Source organism: Dysidea avara, chromosome 12, assembly GCF_963678975.1.
Source record: "Dysidea avara chromosome 12, odDysAvar1.4, whole genome shotgun sequence".
In the NCBI taxonomy this organism is placed as follows: Eukaryota; Metazoa; Porifera; class Demospongiae; order Dictyoceratida; family Dysideidae; genus Dysidea; species Dysidea avara.
The window spans coordinates 20,261,145-20,280,206 of NC_089283.1; the positions used below are offsets into that span (position 1 = coordinate 20,261,145).

The window sequence follows — 19,062 nt, forward strand, 5'->3', positions numbered from 1 at the left end:
TGTTAATTATAGGGCAATTGCCATACAGGGTGTAATAACAATACTGATGTAACTGTAACATGACTACATTATTCTGCATGAAATCACTCTCAGACTCAGTTTCAGAGAGCCTGATTTTCAAATATTTCCTGGGGAAACATGCCCCCAGACACTCCTAATTTACATGTTAGTGTTTGGACTGTTTCTACATTAAGGTATGGCTGCTTTTTCTCTGCACAGTACAATGTATAGTTTATGGTTAGGCCCAGGAATTGAAAAAAAGATTATGCCTTAAAATGTGCACCTCACCAGAAAGATGCTTCATTTGCTTCTGTGTGCAGTGTTAAATAAAAGTTATTTTAGGTACTGTACAATATTCCATGCTTAACAGTAGTCCATTCCATGGATTAGGGGCTCGTTAACAAGATGCTGCTATAGCTAGTGTTTTGGTGCTTAAGGCTACATAACAAAGTGTCTAATCTTTGAAAGCATCAACATCACTTTTTTTAACCACTGCTACTTAGATATACTTGTTTCCACCTCTGAGACAGATTAGAAGATGCAAAGAGGAGTTGATTTGTTAATACTGTATTGTGTTGTGTAATGTTTAAAGGGATAATGCGTCGCAGTGGCTTACACAACGAAGCCGTTTAATTTCCTTACGCATGTGATTATTTTGTGTACAATAAAATCACGTGTTACGGAGTTGTCAGCTCTATACGCGTGTGTTAACTACAGCTGAAAAGATCATAATGCTGACATGAGAATCTGATTCAGTCTTAAAACTGCTGAAAATGCTCTCATAGATTGTATAGAGAACCTAATTTTCAAAACTTTTCTGGAGGCATTCCCCCATGTAGGTTGGCATGCTAGTGTGCTTCAAACACAATTATATAATTTGACACTATACTGAGAATAGATGCTTCTTCATGTATCACCCACTATCTCCAAGACTTTATCGTTGGTTAACCATAACTAGCACATTTCCTGCAGCATACTGATAAGGAGTATAGGTATATGTATTGTAGACAGGGCCGCCCAGAGAAATTAAGGGGTCCAGGGCAAAGAGTTAAAGTGGGGCCCCAGGGACAAGGAGGGTTCCACTCTGAATACAAAACTTCAGCCTATAGCTGTAAGTTGAAGACCAAAAAAAAAAAAAAAAAAAAGTCATTACAAGCTGACAATGACAATAGCTACCCCTCACCAACTATATCTCCCTATTTATAAGCTTGTTACACTGCTCCTCTGATGAATACTGTGACTGCTCTATTAGAGTATCAAGATCTGAGTGCTCTATTAGAGTATATCGATCTTTTAAACAGATATTCAAAGGGACCTTGATGGGGGCCCCTTTCAGGCTTGGACTTGGGGGCAAAATTCCCCAGTCCCCCCTCCCCTGTGGGTGGTCCTGATTGTAGAAGAACATAACAAGTAGTGAAATTACTAGAAGTCAGTTTTTGCTTACTCCACTCCTCACACTCATCATTTTAGTAGTAGACTGCAACTATTCTGAAGGCCCTTGGCTAAATAAAACCAACCTAAAAATGTGTAAAAACCAAAAATATGTCAGTCCAGTAGTCCAGTCCTGGCAGTCCAGTAGTCCAGTCCTGGCAGTCCAGTAGTCCAGTCCAGTCCAGTGATTAGTTACACGCATCACTCATGTCCCCATCCAGTCGAGAATTCATTAAAGCAGCTGCTGCAGGGGTGGGTCCACAGCAGATCAGAGTGGTGTCATCAGCACACTGAACCAATAACCCATCTGTAACTTGCAGTGGCAACTTGTTCATATATATCAGAAATAGCAGTGGCCCAAGAGAACAACTTCCTTGTGGAATACCACCCAACATTGGCTGCCAATCAGAGAACCGATCAGATGATTCAGATCATTTAACATGATGAATCGTCCCACTCAATAATTCTGAAACCACTTTAATACAGCAGAAGTAACGTTGAGCTCCTTTAGTCTCTGTAGTAAGATGCAGTGATCTAGTTAGGGACCCGCCGATTATGCTGGCATAATAATGAGCATATAGGTGCCTGAAAGCATTGAGCATAATGCTAGCATAATAGGCAGAACACTTGTGCATTACCATAAATTCTTGCTTATCAAAATATATATTTAATACAGAAAAAGATCGATATACTCTAATAGAACAGTCAGAAAATAATAGACAGCTGACTGTTCTATTAGAGTATATCGATCTTTTCCGTGACTTGGATTTTGACAAGCAGGGATTTAGAGTCTATGCTTCAGCAACTTACTGTTTTCCCATAAAGTGCAAATTTACTAGAAAAACATGAGAACTGAGGTATAAATATTGAGCATAATAGGTAAATATTGAGCATTAATTTAAGCATAATAGGCAAAATTTTGAGCAGTGCAGCATAGCATAATAGGTAAAATAATGAGCATAATCGGCGGGTCCCTAGATCTAGTGAATCATAGGCTTTCTTCAGATCCAAAAATGCAGCACATACTGACTGACCAGAGTCAAAAGAATTAACACCCTCCAGTGCCTAACTGGTAAAGTAGATAATAACAATAATAACAATGTAGTTAACAGCAACTAACAAGATGTCTTCTGTAGATTTTCACATTGGAAAGCACCCTGGTAAGGGTGAAGCAGTTTATTTACCTCTAAATAAGAATATAACTCGGTGGACATTATCTTTTCAAACACCTTAGCAACCACAGGGATTACAGAGATGGGCCTATTATAGGGTCATCAGTACAACCTCCTTTATGTACTGGGGTGATGTTGGATTGTTTCCATGCAGATGGAATAATACCTCCTCTCAAAGATTCATTATACAAGGTGGTTAAAGGTTGCCGTTACTTGATCACCTGCACCAACAACTCACTGTGCAGTAAATTATTAAGCAGGTACATATTATACAAATTGACCAGGCAATTCCTTTGGGGCCATGTACTACCCTGCTGAGCCAATACAGGAACTGTTGTCTTCCAAGAATCAGTGGACATAGTTATATATTTGCTGATAATGCCACATGCTCAAAGTGCTTTTTTATATTCATATGGTGGAGACATCGTGCTGTTGTAATTAAGTAATTTCTTATATCTAATTTTACTGTTTTATGTATTTCCATTTTGTTAGTTTCAAAATAAGGAAACTTGTTGACAGAAGAGTTATCTTATATCATTATACTGTAGTGGTCGCTAGATACTGTGTGTAACTACTCTAGAGTCACTGGATTGAATGTGATAAAACAGAATTACAATACAAAAGAAATGTAATCAACTATTGAGTCGAGGTTGCACTTATCAAACTCATCCAATATTTGTAGTTCCAGTGTTATAGTGTGGTATTTAACTTTAGCTAATGGGTATACCTTATTTGGAACCAACTAAATGGAATTTGTGGAAACAATACACTGTAAAATGGAGTTTCTTGTAAGTGTGTTGATGTACATTATTGGGTGTGGTAGGTGCATAGTTGTGTACATATTTTTTGGATTTTGCAAGCTGATCATGACTTTTCTTTGGGAAGTCACATTAATAGATGTGGCAGGCATACGTTAATAGCTATAGGCGGTTGATGTACATTATTAGGTGTGGTATGTATAGTTGCATAGATTTTTTGGACTGTGAAAGTTAAGCAGGACCAATACCCTGTGGAAAAGACTGTACCATACCTTACAGATGACTCATATAGAGTTCACTAGTTAACAATAAGTCCACTGGGCCAAGGGAGGCTGAGTAACCAATCCGAAGCTTTGAATTTAGGCCAGGGCCCCCAGGAGAGTGAGACATTTGCAGGGGCCTGGATTTAGTAATCTGCTGTTTAGACCATCCATCTTGCACATTATCTAAAAGCGTGAAGTGTATATATATATATGCATATGGTGTTCCCTATTGTTTGCTTGTAAGACTATGGTCATGCCTGGTAGTCAGGGCAGGGGTATGTACTACAACAACAGATATAAATGAATGTATAAAATGTCAGTCAGGAAACATACACTAAAGAGTCAAACTACGTATTACAAAATTTCTTGTTACTGTTGTTGCAGTTAACATGACTTAGAAACAAAATACACCCAAGCTGGTGGATATATCACAAATTCCTTGCCCAGTGGAAGGGATGGGCTCTTTTCATTGTATGCCAACCTTTTCTCATCTGTACAGTAGTTTTCTACGCGGTCAATGTGGAAGCCTGTGGACTGAAGATGCTCAACATCTGCTTTATCACTGTAGAAAAAGTTGGGAAACAACATCACTTCGGTTTGCCTCCATATAGGCTGGCCATTGGTGAGCTGACTGACATTATTGACATGGAATAATTTGCCATTGCAATCTATTGCAAAACAAGTTATATAGATGCTTTTGGTATCTTTGAAAGCTTCAGCAATCTGGGAAACACTAGGGTACCTGGGTACTGATGCAATAATTTTTTCAATCCCACTCTCTACTGTAGCTGGATCAGCTTCTATCTTTGTGTACAGCTTGGTGTGACACCAATCTGAAGGTGACAGTAAAACAACTTTTCCACCAGGTACCAACACTCGATAGAGTTCTTCAAAGTGTTTGGCATACACTTTAGGTGACAGATTGCAGGTAACAAAGAGGCTAATAGCTACATCAAAACTATCATCATCATAAGGCATATCTGCAGCATCTCCAACTTGTATGTGGACCATGTCCAAGTGTGAAGTAGCTTGTTTAGCCAGTTCCACCATCTCTGGTTGTATATCAAAACCATCTACTGATTTTGCTCCATATTGAGCAGCAAGGCAGCACCAATCTCCAACTCCACATCCAATATCAAGGAGCCTCTTTCCAGGAACTAATATTCTAAGATTTTCTGCTATTTCAGAATCAAGGAAAGCTGCTCCAAGTGAACCATGCCTGCCACCAGCAAACTCTGTAACTCCTTCATCTCCATATTTTGTTCCACTAGTGAAATGTCCACAAGTCTGCACTGGCATAGTCACTTCAACAGAAGTCATTATGACACGATATAGTAGCTGGTCCGACTGAGATATCGTATGAGCCATTCATTTATATGGTAATACCACAAATTAGATCATAACCAGAAAATATTAAATTAGCTATATACACCATAAGTGAAACTTCAAAGTAGGGCACCTTGGGACCAAAAACATTTATAACAGTCTCAGTTCTTATTTATGAAGTCACAAAGGAACAACTTTGGTAGGCATTCCAGTATCCGAGATTTTTTAATAAAAAAATTCTCCGTATATTCCCAAATAGAGCCCTGGCACAAAATGATAACTCGTGTTTAACTTCGTCGTCCGAGCTCCAATGAGGATGAAAATCGCTGTGGGGTTTGTCCACACGCTGAGCATCATGAAAATCTTAGTTTTATCGTGTGCGTTACATATAAGTAAGTTCTGTGTTGTTTTGTAATCTTTTCAAACCTTGTAATGTATGTAGAATACTTTAAAACTTTAAAAAACGTACTGTCGGGTTGAAGGTAGTCACTGGTGCTTACTTTAAAGTGCGTAGTTACTTCACTCGGGTTAGCGATTTTCAGCTCCAGAGCAATTTTCTGATGGCTGTGTCATCAGCTCAAAAGTATAAACCACTTCAAAGTCGGCATAACAATGCCATAATTGAAACCACAACTCCACCTTAGGTATTGTTGCATCATTGTGGCACCTCCACTTTAGTTGTTTACCTTTATAAGTTGTTAACTTGATGTTTTTACCAACTTGAGATAGCCACTTGCCTATGAGTATACACCACTGTATTGAGAAGTGTGCAGTAGGTGAAACATATTTGCTCACCACAAAGCATACAAAGATCGCTGAGATCCAATAAGACCTGAAGTTACTCTCATTACATGTACAAATTTGCAGCTAGGAGCAACTGCAGTTTCAAGATAGTCCAGATTGCTAGATGGCTTCCTGATTCAATTGTGCCATTTTTCCTTGTAAAATGTATGGGGAGCCCTGGAGAAAAAATGTACCTTTTTTCAGTTTTTAAGCACTGTGCATGCCAAAGTAGCTAATTCCAACCCAACAAACTATATATTTCTGAGATCGACAATCAATACTCTATCTATTCAGCATATAAAAAGCCCATTTTTCCAAAATTTAAAAATCGGTCTGGAATGTCTAACTTTGGTATGCTTGGGACCTACTGGAGGTGGCCACTGGGTCATATTAAAAAAAGGTAGTAAAAACCTCACAAAGAGTCAGAAGTATCCTACAACTCAAGCTTAGGTGTTTCTTAGTAATTAAAAAAATCAAGGTAGCTATGCAAAATCAAGGTTGTTTTCTTCGGGGTGTACAGTAGCACAAGCCGACTTCGTAACTTGAAGCAGAGCTGCCTAATCATTGTTATTGAGGAGTAAGCTGTGACACAATCTCACACTTCAAAGGGCATGAATCATTTTGAAGCTGAACACATTTTGCTGATTTCAGTCATAATGACCAAAGGACATTATCATCGAGGTTTTAATGTTTCGGGGTGTACGACATTCATCAGTGATAAACATCCTCCTCTGTACAGTCTATAGGTTACAAAGGGATATTATTATATGGTAATGAGGAACAGAAACCAAGTATATACCACATCTTGTTACTGGGAAGATGATTGCTGCCTGTTGTCTTACTGCAAAGTATTGATGTACGTAGGAAAAGTAGTGAGCTTAATTGACCAATAATGTATTACATATTAAACTGGCAGCCAACACAGCTTTAATTTTACAAGAAATAGTGAAATAAAATTCATGACATTGACTGAAAATACAGGATGCATTCTGGCATGTGTTTCCTTCAAATAACAATAAAATTATCTAACATTTCATTTGATAATAATGATAGTATGTCTACATCATTTTGTGTCATTGTTACAGTCTATCAGAAGTTGAGCAGTTCTGATGATGGAAAACATTATGTTCTTAATGGCAGTAAAATATGGTAAGTGAGTGAGTGGGCGTTGCACCCCTTTTAGTGAAAACTGCTGACCAGTAATTCTAGGAAGTTATGCCATAGTTGTATTTTGGGTTTTCCAATGTAATGACCACAAAGTGTACAGTGTGTTATATATGGCCACAACTGCATGTATGGCTTTTGTTTCTAATGGATTTTCTGTTGTAATTACATCATTCTTACATGTATATACAGAGACCTCAACCTGTAAAGTGCACTAGGAGTGAGACCTGAGGATAAAATGAGTGAGATTTGCTTACTTATGCGTGAGGTCTCGTCTTAGTAGAAAAATTCCTGTAAAAATTGCAAAATTTGCAACTTTCTTTGGCTATTTTCAGTTATACTTCTCCATTTTTAGCCATCAGAGCACTGTTTAGTGCTTTTCCAAGAGGTTGGAAGTGAAATTAACTTACATAAGAGCTTAATTTTCCAGGAATTGCAATACATAAGATGGAAAACCATGCTTGAGACAACAATCCAATGAGTGTGTCTCACGCGTAATGCGTGAGAGTTGAGGTGTCTGGACTATATAATCACAATAAAAAGCTATTATGTATAATTGGCCTACATTTATCAATAGCTATCTGATTGTCGAGGTACTGTAGAGACAAGCTCAAACAACACAGCATTAGTCTACACCAGTGCTCGAATTGAGGGTATACGAAGTATACCTTGATAACAATTTTTGTAAATTAGTATACCTTGATAGCCTAGCTAAGTATTACAGTATAAGGTATTTAGTATTTAGTAGTATTTATACAGGGAAAACAGCATCAGCCGAAGAGGCTGTTCTTCAGCTGTGCCCTGTGAAATTACATGCAATCAAACAACACAAAATAGTACAGCACACAAAACAAAAATAAATTTACTAAGAACAAAATAATGATTTAAACTGTCTGACAGAGGTGGCATTGTACAACATAGCAGATAGACGGTTCCATATCAAGGTTCCCCGATACCGTAAAGATCTCTTGCCATAGTTGGTTCTGATTCTAGGAACATACAAACGGTGGGGATTTCGTCCAGAACGACCAGTGACATCAGTAGCATACGAAAACAGTCCTTGCATATATGTAGGCGAAACATTGTGCAATATTTTGAAAACCTGAACAGCTGTATGAAAGGTTCTTCGTTCAACCAGAGTTATGCCTAGATCTGAGCTATGAAAAGGTGGCAAAGAAGACAAAAACTTGGAGTGAACTCTCTCCAATCTGCGAATACAGGAGGCATTTGATGGAGACCACACTGTATCGCAATAGTCAAAAATGGGTAATACAAATGCTTGATACAAAAGGTGAAGCTCCCTAGGAGCAACAGGTCTTAGTCAATTAATCATATAAAGTTTTCTTCTAACTCTTTGAAGTACATAATTAATGTGAGAGTCCCAGGTAAGATAACGATCAAAGTACACTCCCAAATACCTTGCAACAGAAACTTGCTTTAGAGCTGAATTATCAAGGAACAAGTTAAGACTCTTTCCACTGATTCTCTGACGAGAACCAATTAACATACATAGTGACTTAACAATGTTAAGCTTTAATTTATTAGCTACTAACCAAAAGGAGACATTCTGAATATCAGCCTGAAGTGTCCGCTCCACAGTTAAGAGGTCCCTATGACTAAAATGAATTTCAGTGTCATCAGCAAACATGTTAACATCAGACAAAGATATAACATTAGGTAAATCGTTAACATAAATGGAAAAAAAGTAAAGGTCCCAAAATAGAACCCTGTGGGACGCCAACCTTTATGCATCCACTTGATGACAATGAACCCTGAAAATTAACCTGTTGAGTCCTCCATATTAAAGGTAGCTACAGTATTGCTATAATACCCCTCAGCAAAGAACATCCATAAAACATTAGTTACTACATATTCTCACTTGGTGTAACGTGATTCTCGAGCCAATTGATCCCCCAAAGGAAGCTAATCCCACTATCCTCAATACAGAATTCCTTTCGTGAGGTGTGTATTAATTGGGATGTGTGCATTAATTGGAATTAAACAAGTGATAGTTAATTTTGCAAGTATGCAATCTACATTAGCCAGATTTATATGTAGAACTATATTATACACCCCCTCTACTGTAGGCTGCATGTGTCTACCAAGGAAGTAACTGGTGATGAATCAGCTGATGATGATGAAAGGCAGCAAATTAAAGCAGTGAAGAAGAAGAGTCATATAATGATGGTAGTGTATATACAGAGCAAGTACCAACTAACAGTGACACATTTATGTAGTTGGAACCAGAAATGTGGCTGGATAAAAAATGTTCCCACGTGGGCTTATTTGTCTAAATCATAATTATTGGGTTGTAAAAAGTTACTATCTTTAGGTGTAGCTAGATGCTGCAAAGAATATTCATGTTTCTCGTGAATGGCAGTCAAAATTACTATCAATATCATTCTCAAAAAGTAAATTTTTCAAAATTCCCTTATAGACTTTATAATATTCTGCATTGAATTTTCATAAACATTTATTCAAAATCACTACCAAATTCAATCTCAAAAAGTTGATTATTCAAAATTTTATTGAGGAAATCTTATACTATACTAAATAATTCTGTTATGTAGCTCAGTATATAGCTACTGTTAGCATTCATACTTCTCCCAGTATTGAACTCAGCAAATTTCAGCCAAGATTGCCACCAAATATAATTTCAGAATGTTAATTTTTCAAAATTTCTATGGGGAGCAGCCTAGGCCTTTACACTATAGCTATAATTTTGCTTTTTAGTTCAGTAGCTATACTGTTAGTATTCATACTTCCAGTGTTGAACTATCAACCAAGTTCAGTCAATATTGCCACCAAATTCAATCTCAGAATGTTAAATTTCCCAGGAGAGCATACCCCCAGACCTCCTACAAAGCTCATGCTTTGCATTTCGCAGTGTGTTTTGCACACTGTGGAATGGGCGTCTGGATTCAGTGGAATGGAATGGTGGACTGGAATGGTGGAATGGACTGGAATGGTGGAATGGAATGGAATGGTGGAATGGAGCGGTACTTAGGGAATTTCAATTAGTGGTCACCTCTTTTAAAAGACCACCTTCTAACAAAGACCACCTCTTTACAAAGACCATTTTACTTTAATATCTGAATGATTGTTTTAGAGCCCTATAAGACAGTCTTATTGATGAATTGTGTGCGACATGTTATGTCCCCTAGAAAAGCCAGTGATATCTGATTTATGATACAATATAGTAATAGCTATATACCCCATACAAAAAAAAAACAGCTTGGCTATACAAAAAAATATGTGTCCACGAAACTAAAAGCAACTGGCAACTAAAGGAGCTAATATCTAGAAATGAATGTACTGGAATCTAAGTATAATTTTGGTCCTTTATCATTGACTTGTGTAGTCTGACTGTATTAATTCCCAATTGGCTAGTAAATTGGTACCTTTCTCAATAGTCCGGTGTTGTAGAGGAGAAAAAAGGCAGCTAGTTCTATAAGTCCTTGAATTAGGTTAGGTGATCCTAAGGCTGTAGCACATGTTGCTGTCAGACCTTCAGTGCTGGTCACTGTAAAGTGCTAATAATAATAAATTACTAGCCAATTAGAGTTGCAGGGAATTAATTAGGAATGCAGCAAGACTGTACGAATGAATGATGATGGACTAAATTTTTATAAATTATAGCAAGTTATTTGTCAGTATTTCTTGGCCTCACCCAAATAATAGCTCCTTTAGTTGTCAGTTACTTTTAGTTTGATTGGGACGTCACTTTATACAGCCAAACTGTTTTTGCATGGGGTATACTGCTGTATTACAAATCAGATATCACTCTGATTTTCTAAGCATGTGGCGTACAACTGATCAATAAGACCATTCTATGGGGATACACTCTAAAACAACAAGATAGCAGCATTTTAAACATTAAAGTAAAACGGTCTTTATAAAGAGGTGGTCTTTGTTAGAAGGTGGTCTTTATAAAGAGGTGACTACCAATTGAAAGTACCGTTCCATTCCACCATTCCGTTCCATTCCACCATTCCATTCCAGTCCACTATTCCAGTCCATTCCGCCATTCCAGTCCATTACACCATTCCAGTCCACCATTCCATTCCACTGAATCCAGACGCCCCTGTGGAATGACTTCTATACCTGTGTCCCCCTCTTAGCAAAATCCTGGATCTGTCCTTGATAGTATACCCTCATATGAATTTACAATTCGAGCACTGGTCTACACATCATAATGTACATACAATTCTCTGTATTGTTATTGTAGGATCAGCTATGGTGGTATTGCTGATGTGTTTACAGTGTTTGCGCAGACACCGTGCAAACATCCCAAGACTGGTGAAGATCGCGACCAAGTGTCAGCGTTTATTGCGGAGCAATCGTTTCCAGGAGTATCCTGGTAATTTAAACCAGAAAAGAAGATGGGAATCAAGGCATCAGACACAGTAGGTTGGTATACTCACTTTGGGTAATAATCTGTGTATCACAACTTATACAGGGGCAGATCCAGGAGGGGAGGGCACTAACAGGGTAAGTTGTAGGTGGTTGGGGATTGAGAGCCAGATTCTCTAGTTCAGTGCTGCATTTTTGAAGCAGCAAATAATCACCTCTTAGTAGTGTCTCACTTTTGATTTTTGCCATTTTCAGATGGTTGTGAAGTCTTAAAAGCTGTTTAAAAGGCTCTGAATGTCTTAAATAACAGCAACACGATAATTATGTTTAGAGGCGCTTAGTACGGAGAATGTACTGGGTGACAATTTTACAGTTAGTTTGACTTTTGCTTGCTTTGCTTTCAGGTGAATTTGTAGTAAAATGTGCATATTTTCATGAGTTGATAAACTGGTCTTTGGCCTGACTAAAGTTTAGTAGTTATTTTAATCAGAAGCATGGCTGCCTCCTCCACAAGGTGAGGGGGGGGGGGGGGACATTTGCCCCAAATTCCCCATCCTGGATCCGCCACTGATTATAGGTATATTTTGAAGATGCCAAGATACCAGTAAAAAACTTTCTTGGAGGTGTGTGCATGTGCATGCGTACGTGCGTGCGTGTGTGCCGGAGTGTGTGGGGGGGGGGGGGGGGCAGCATATAGCCAAGTGGTTAGGGCATTGGCCTTATAATTGAAAGGTTCCAGGTTTGATTCCCAGCTGGGCCACTTTGGTACTGTAAGCAGCCTGCCCAGCTATAACATCATTGGGTATCTGGTGTAAACTGGGGAAGCAAATGCTCGATTGCCCATGTCTCATATAGCAGTTGAAGGTCCAGGTGGGACTTTGGGTACCCACACCTTCACCTGTGAGACATGGTACAGCCTCTTGCGGGTTACTAGTCCTGCCCCAGGAGGGCATGCCTGAGCTGAATCATAGCACCTGAGTAGCAGGGGCGGATCCAGGAGTTGGCAAGGGGAGGGGCACAAACAGGTTAAGTTGGGGAGAGCCAGATTCTCTAGTTCAGTCCTGCATTTTTGAAGCAGCAAATAATCACCGTTTAGCAGTGTCTCACTGTTTAGTTTTGCCATTTTGTCCTTTTCAGATGGTTGTGAAACCTTAAAAGCTGTTTAAAAGGCTTTAAATGTCTTAAACATATGCAACACGATAATTATTTTAGAGGTGCTTAGTACGCACAAAGGTGCTACAGTAGGTGCCGACAAATTCACAGTTAGTTTCACTTTGGTTTCAGGTGAATTTGTAGTAAAATGTGCAGATTTTCATGAGCTTCTTGGCCTGGCATAAAGTTAGTAGCTATTTTATCAGAAATGTGAAGGGGGGGCATTTGCCCCAAATGCCCCATCCCAGATCCGCCATTGAGTAGCGCACAGGTGCCCCAGTGCTGGCCACTGGGCAGTGTGACCGCGTAGCGGCAGCTGAAGGCTTTGCTTTGTGTGTGCGTGTGGGTGGGTGTGTGCGTGCATGTACATGTGTGTGGTGTGTTATGTGTAGTGTACATGCATGTAATGTACAAAATATGCACACTTATGTAGTGTTGTAATATGTGTGTAGCATGCAGTACCATACTGCATGCAGTGAATGATGAAGCTAGTTGGCTTCTTAACAAGTGTAGTTATGATGATTTATACCTTAACTACCTCTTTTCCTATTCACAAACCAACTGTTATTAGTTAAATCATTTGTGGTAAGACATGATAACAGATAAGAGAAATAATATACACCTCATAGCAATAGTCTTGTATGTCACTAGTGTTAACTTAAGAAAAGGTTTCACCTTCTTGGTATATCATTTCAAAGGTTATGTACATAGTGATATGAAGATGATCTGAGATATTTAATAATACTGTGAAACCTTCCCAGAGAAGCTATTGATTCAAGAACTATGGGTAGTTACACGAATTGTGACATATGGTGGGTGGGCTGACACATTGTATTTGGTCACTCTGTACAGCTTTCTCAAATAAAAACAGTCAATTGTAAAGTATTGATGTAGGAAAAGCAGTGGGCTTAATTGACCAATAATGTATTACGTATTAAACTGGCAGCCAACACAGCTTTAATTTCACAAGGAATAGTGAAATAAAATTCATGACGTTGAAAATACAGGATGTATTCTGACATGTGTTTCCTTCAAATAACAATAAAAGTATCTATATTTCATTTGATAATAATGATAGTATGTCTACATCATTTTGTGTCATTGTTACAGTCTATCAGAAGTTGAGCAGTTCTGATGATGGAAAACATTATGTTCTTAATGGCAGTAAAATATGGTGAGTGAGTAAGTAAGTGAGTGGGCGTTGCACCCCTTTTAGTGAAAACTGCTGACCAGTAATTCTAGGAAGTTATGCCATAGTTGTATTTTGGGTTTTCCAATGTAATGACCACAAAGTGCAGCTACTGTGTTATAGTAGTATATGTACCACAACTGTGTATATTTTTGTTTCTAATGGATTTTCTGTTGTAATTACATCATTCTTACATGTGTATAGCCACAATAAAAAGATAATTGCACTACATTTACCAATAACTGATTTTCAAGGTACTGTAGAGACAACACAGCATTACGCATCATAATGTACATACAATTCTCTGTATTGTTATTGTAGGATCAGCAATGGTGGTATTGCTGATGTGTTTACAGTGTTTGTGCAGATACCGTGCAAACATCCCAAGACAGGTGAAGATCGCAACCAAGTGTCAGCATTATAGAAATATATGCCTGAGTCTGTTTAAGCACCTGGGCCTAAATATCATACTGGAATCTTAATAAACTGTACCAGTATCTAAAAGAGCCTGAACGTATATGTACATGCTTAACTTTGTGTTGTAAGTCAATTATTCTTGCCACCATTTTCTTAAAAACAATACCACTCTGTGGCTGGTAGTGTAAATACTAGTTAAAGCATCATCGTGAGCGCAATATGGACGAGGGTGTAGGGGAGAGAGAGAGACTTCAAGTAGAAGGAATTTTCAATTTGATTAGGAATCATAGCCATAAAATTATGACTAATAAACCTGCACATACCGTGTTTAAAGGAAGAAAAAAGACACAAGGAATGCCAATAAATTAATTTTGCAACTCAAGATGCCATGAAGGTATTGTGAGGCTGGCTTTTGGAGTGATAGTTTTAGTCAAAAAAGCTCAAACCTTCATGATCCCTAATACACAGTCCTATCGTATAGTTTAGTAATGTGCGATCATAGATATTCGACTCTTAATAGGGATTGGAAATGGCGTCACGCGCCCAGTATACTACCTGTACAATTGACGTCACTGGTTAGATACGAGGTGTGTTTCGCTTGTTACCGCTTTGAAGAGCATGAAAAGACTAACATTTCTCTTTACTGTAGACTATCAGCCCAGCAAAAATGATCCTACAGGAGTCCTGCAAATCCCTGCAAGAAATGACCGGATTCTCTTGCAAGAGAACTCTCTTGCAAGATCCTGGAAAGTTCTTGCAGGATTTTGCAGGGTTCCTACAAAATCCTGCAAGAAATGACCAGATTCTCTTGCAAGATACTGTTTAATGTTCTTGCAGGATCATTTTGCCTGGGAGTGTAGGTTTAGTAAATTATGAAAGTTCTCTAAGGTTGATCAATACAAGTTGCTTTGGTGGAAGGCAGTATCGCTTTTAAGACAAGCCTCCTATTTTATTAGGGTGCACTGAGGTCAGTCGTTTCGGTATCGCTTCTACACCAAGGTACGTTTCTGTTTGCTGTGTATACCTTCTGGTATCGACGATACATGGCTTTTTAGAACCCCATTGGTCATTAGAATTGAACAGTATGGTTTGTAAGCCACACCTCTAGTTTGAACGCTGCGTATTTCCTTGATTACAACTTGGCTAGGTGTTGTTGTACCGTCATGTTTCTGTTCTCCTAACTCTCCACAGCTGCTGTCTAGCATAACCGTTTGTCTTCCAAGCTTTAATCTAATGTCAAAGCTGTGCAACAAAGCTAGTAGGATTGTAGCATACTTTGCTCTTAGGTTCTAAACCACTCTCGCAAAACCTATAAAACTTCATTAGGGGACAATTAAATTAATATACGATACAAATTACGGAAACCACCTGTAACATTCGAAACAAGCCTATTTCTGGCACGTGACACCGTTTCCAATCCCTATTAGGAGTCGTATATCTATGGTGCGATACACCTGAAAGAGCATATCTGTATCTAATGGCTGTGCAGTCACCGATACGATACATGAAACGGTGGAACTGGGCCCCACTTATCCGGATCTTGAACTATGAAAATGACTGCTCTATTAGAGTAGAATTAGGGTAGTTAAAATGCTGATATTGTAAAATTTTTATACACAGTTTCCGAGATATGGACTTTTCAGACTTATGGACCACCCCTGGTCCCAAGGGGTCTGTATGTTACTTATTCTAAAAGTGAAATTAAACATATGGGCTACTAATAAATTTTCATAACTAGATACCAGCTACACCTCATTGCACTGTTATATAACAAGCTTTAAAGAGTTCAGGAAAGTGGTAAGCAACCTAGCTACAAATGTTATAGTGCAAAAATTAAAGAACTTCATGTTAAATTAAATGCGTGGATGGTCGATAAGTTTTCATGGTTTAGTACCAGCTACTGTATTACTCCACACCTTCCACATTTTTGTGGTTGTGTAATCAAAATATCAATACGCGAGCATGATATCGGTATCACGATACAGCCAGAGTATCACGAATTCACGATATTCCAATAATTATATCGATATGTATTGCACAGCACTACTATCATATCGTATGATGAAGTGAAGCCAAGTGCTGTATTGGCTCGAGACCACACCTAAGTGCTATTTTTCCATACTGTACAAGCGTGGTGGTGCTATAACTAGTTAAAGTGCTTTCTACTTATCTTAGTATGAAGTGTTCATCAAACTGCATTGATTTTAGGCCATCACACAATCGGTAATATCTACAAGGTTGGTCATAGAATAAACAGATAGCATCATTTTGGCTACTTCTGGTGATTTAAAAATGTTATGCACGTGACCAACCGTGTTGTATGGAATTAATAGCACTCTTATTTGTTTGATCTTTGTCCACACAAGTGCTGTAATATCTTGATATCACCATGTGAAACAACATGTTACCATGGTGCTCTACAAACAAAACACCTAGTGTGCGTGCTAAATATAGCACTACAGGAAAATGTTGAACCATCTGATGTGTCTGCAAATGCAGACATAACCACTAAGAGTCACTCTTGTGATCGTGTTGCCAAGGAGCCAACCAGGTAGTTCTTTGAACATTAAAGTGTACACACATTGATTGGGGATTAACTGGGGTTATTCCGTGGAACCACTTTTGTCATCTACCGATGTCAATATTATTTATCTACTTTCTCAAGTGCTTGCTATTGCAGTAATAACCACTGGGACCTCTAATCTTGGTGTGTCTGCCAAGATGACCACTACTGACCCCCTACTTGTATTCTATCAGTGTCATATGAAGTTTGCATGGCTCTGTCTTAATATGTCTTGTTGCTTTCCTGATGGATTCCTTGATTTCCTGGGATTGATCAATCGAATTGTAGTCAACACACACACACATACACACACACACACACACACACACACACGCACACACACACACACGCACACACCTCAACAGTGCCAGACCAAATATTTTAGGCACGGGCGCTTATACTGAAAGCGACAAAGCCCTGTGCCTAAAAATATACGGTCTGGCCACGCAAGACTAATGCAGTATATTGCATGATGTAACCCATGGATGGAAGCCCTACTATCGAACTAGCTTCCTTCCTCAAATCGTCACCGGCAACTAGTATCCATAGATCACGCTGCGTCATGGGTCTTGTCCGGGTTTGAAGGACCATTTAAGTTATTCTCCACAAATACTGCATGAAGTTATTCTCCACTAAGACGTCTCTTGCCAGTTAAGATGCTAGCTACTGCCATCAATTTTAACTGCATACTATTCAGTTATGTTCCTGACAAGCTACCCGCAACACACCTGGCACATTGTAACTAAGACATACAGAGTTATAGGGTTCTTAATGAATCTAAAAGCATTTACCAGACTTTATGCTGACCTTCTAGGTTATCTTGCCAGTGTCAGCCCTCCTAGCAGTATCCCCACCAACCTTTCCACCTCCCTTAGCAGACCTGACTCGGTCTTGATTTCTAAGGATTCCATGTACCTGTTTGAGCTGACCATTCCCACTAATACCCAGCAACACTTATTAACTGCACGAGCTCAGAAGGAAGATAGATATGGCTCTTTATTGTATGATCTTCAATGTACTGGGTTAGTTGTTGATCTCATTTCTATTGAGATAGCTTATAGGATGTCTGGGTCACTTTATGCCAGAAACAATTGCTCAAGTGGCTACTGCTTGTTGCAATTGTGTGTCGAAGAAAACTGTACAGTCACTGTTTGAGCAGGCTGCTCATATTGCCATCTCCTGCTCTTACAGAATTTTCAATTTTAGAGCTATAGCCTTCCCCGGAGTGGGATTTATTGGACCTCTTGACCTGAACTTTGTTGCTGTGTAGTTAATTTTGTACTGTAAATTAAGTAATGTAAGCCTTGCCAGGGTTCCTGCACTGATCACTCTTTTGCTATCAGTGGTAGCCCTGAGTCTAGGCCCCTGTTTGTATACTATATATTGTCTTAATAATCAATAAGACGTTTATCACTCACATAAGAAATGATCTAAGGTTGATCCTATCACTATGAGACACACACATACCCATGTCCCCAACACGGTTTGTCACCAATGTTGGACTATAGCTATAATGTCAATTTACATATAACTTTAGGATGTGATTATCAAATGTACTATGTTAAATTTAAGACAGAGCCTTAGGTTGTGAGCATTTTCAGTAATTTTCCCAAGCTATATATGATTCTGATTGTTAATAATCTGTTATTCTTAAACGAAAAATACAATATAAAGCTAGTTTTGGCACTGTTGCATTCTGAATGTAGACACTGCATATGCATGTTACAAACAATGTTTACAAGTACACTCATATGTGCATGAGGTTGCTTATCCCATTCAGCATGGCTTGGAAATATAACATACCCAAGAAGCAGGATTTGTTATGTTTTTCTTGCTTAACATAATGTTGGGATTTTTGCAATTGAATAATGACCTTCTCTCTTTGTAAAGAAATTTTCTTTTTGGTCACCAGTTGATTGAAGATGTTCAATATCTGATTGAACACTGTAGAAAAAATTGGGATACAATAGCACTTCTGTTTTCCTCCATGTATTATGTTGACTGTATGTAAGATGGTTGATGCTTGACATGAACTAATTTCCCATTTTGATCAGCTGCAAAACATGGTACAAGAATGTTGTTGACATGGCTAAATGCTTCTGTGATCTGTTCAGTGGTAGGGTATCTGGGTACTGTTTCAAGTATCTCTGCAATCTCATCTTCTACTGTAGATGGATCAGTCTCAATCCTTGTGTACATCTCAGTGTGGCACCAATCTGAAGGTGAAAGATGGATAGCTTTTCCACCAGGTACCAACACTCGCTGAAGCTCTTTAAAGTGTTTGGCATACACTTCAGGTGACAGATTGCAGGTAACAAACACAGCGCAACGAGAGGCATAGACTGATCAGTATAGCAGCGTCTACAACACGTATATAAACAAATACTGATTACATACGTGTAGCGTCAACCCAAACGTATAGATCAGTCTGTCCCGAATCTGGACTCTTAACTTAGACGGCACCTCTGTATATGTCACGAGTATAATCGTA

General features: G+C 38.7%; 1 protein-coding gene across 1 annotated transcript in view; it reads left to right on the forward strand.

Moving 5' to 3' along the window:
• The first annotated feature begins 5,200 nt into the window (after positions 1-5,200).
• LOC136240094 (uncharacterized) overlaps positions 5,201-19,062 on the forward strand; it is a 34,518-nt gene continuing 20,656 nt past the window's right edge. Inside the window, exons 1-6 of the mRNA XM_066030941.1 lie at positions 5,201-5,342; positions 6,819-6,882; positions 8,985-9,084; positions 11,126-11,307; positions 11,357-11,388; positions 13,513-13,576. The gene's annotated coding sequence lies outside the window, so the exon portion shown is untranslated. The remainder of the gene's footprint in view (positions 5,343-6,818; positions 6,883-8,984; positions 9,085-11,125; positions 11,308-11,356; positions 11,389-13,512; positions 13,577-19,062) is intronic.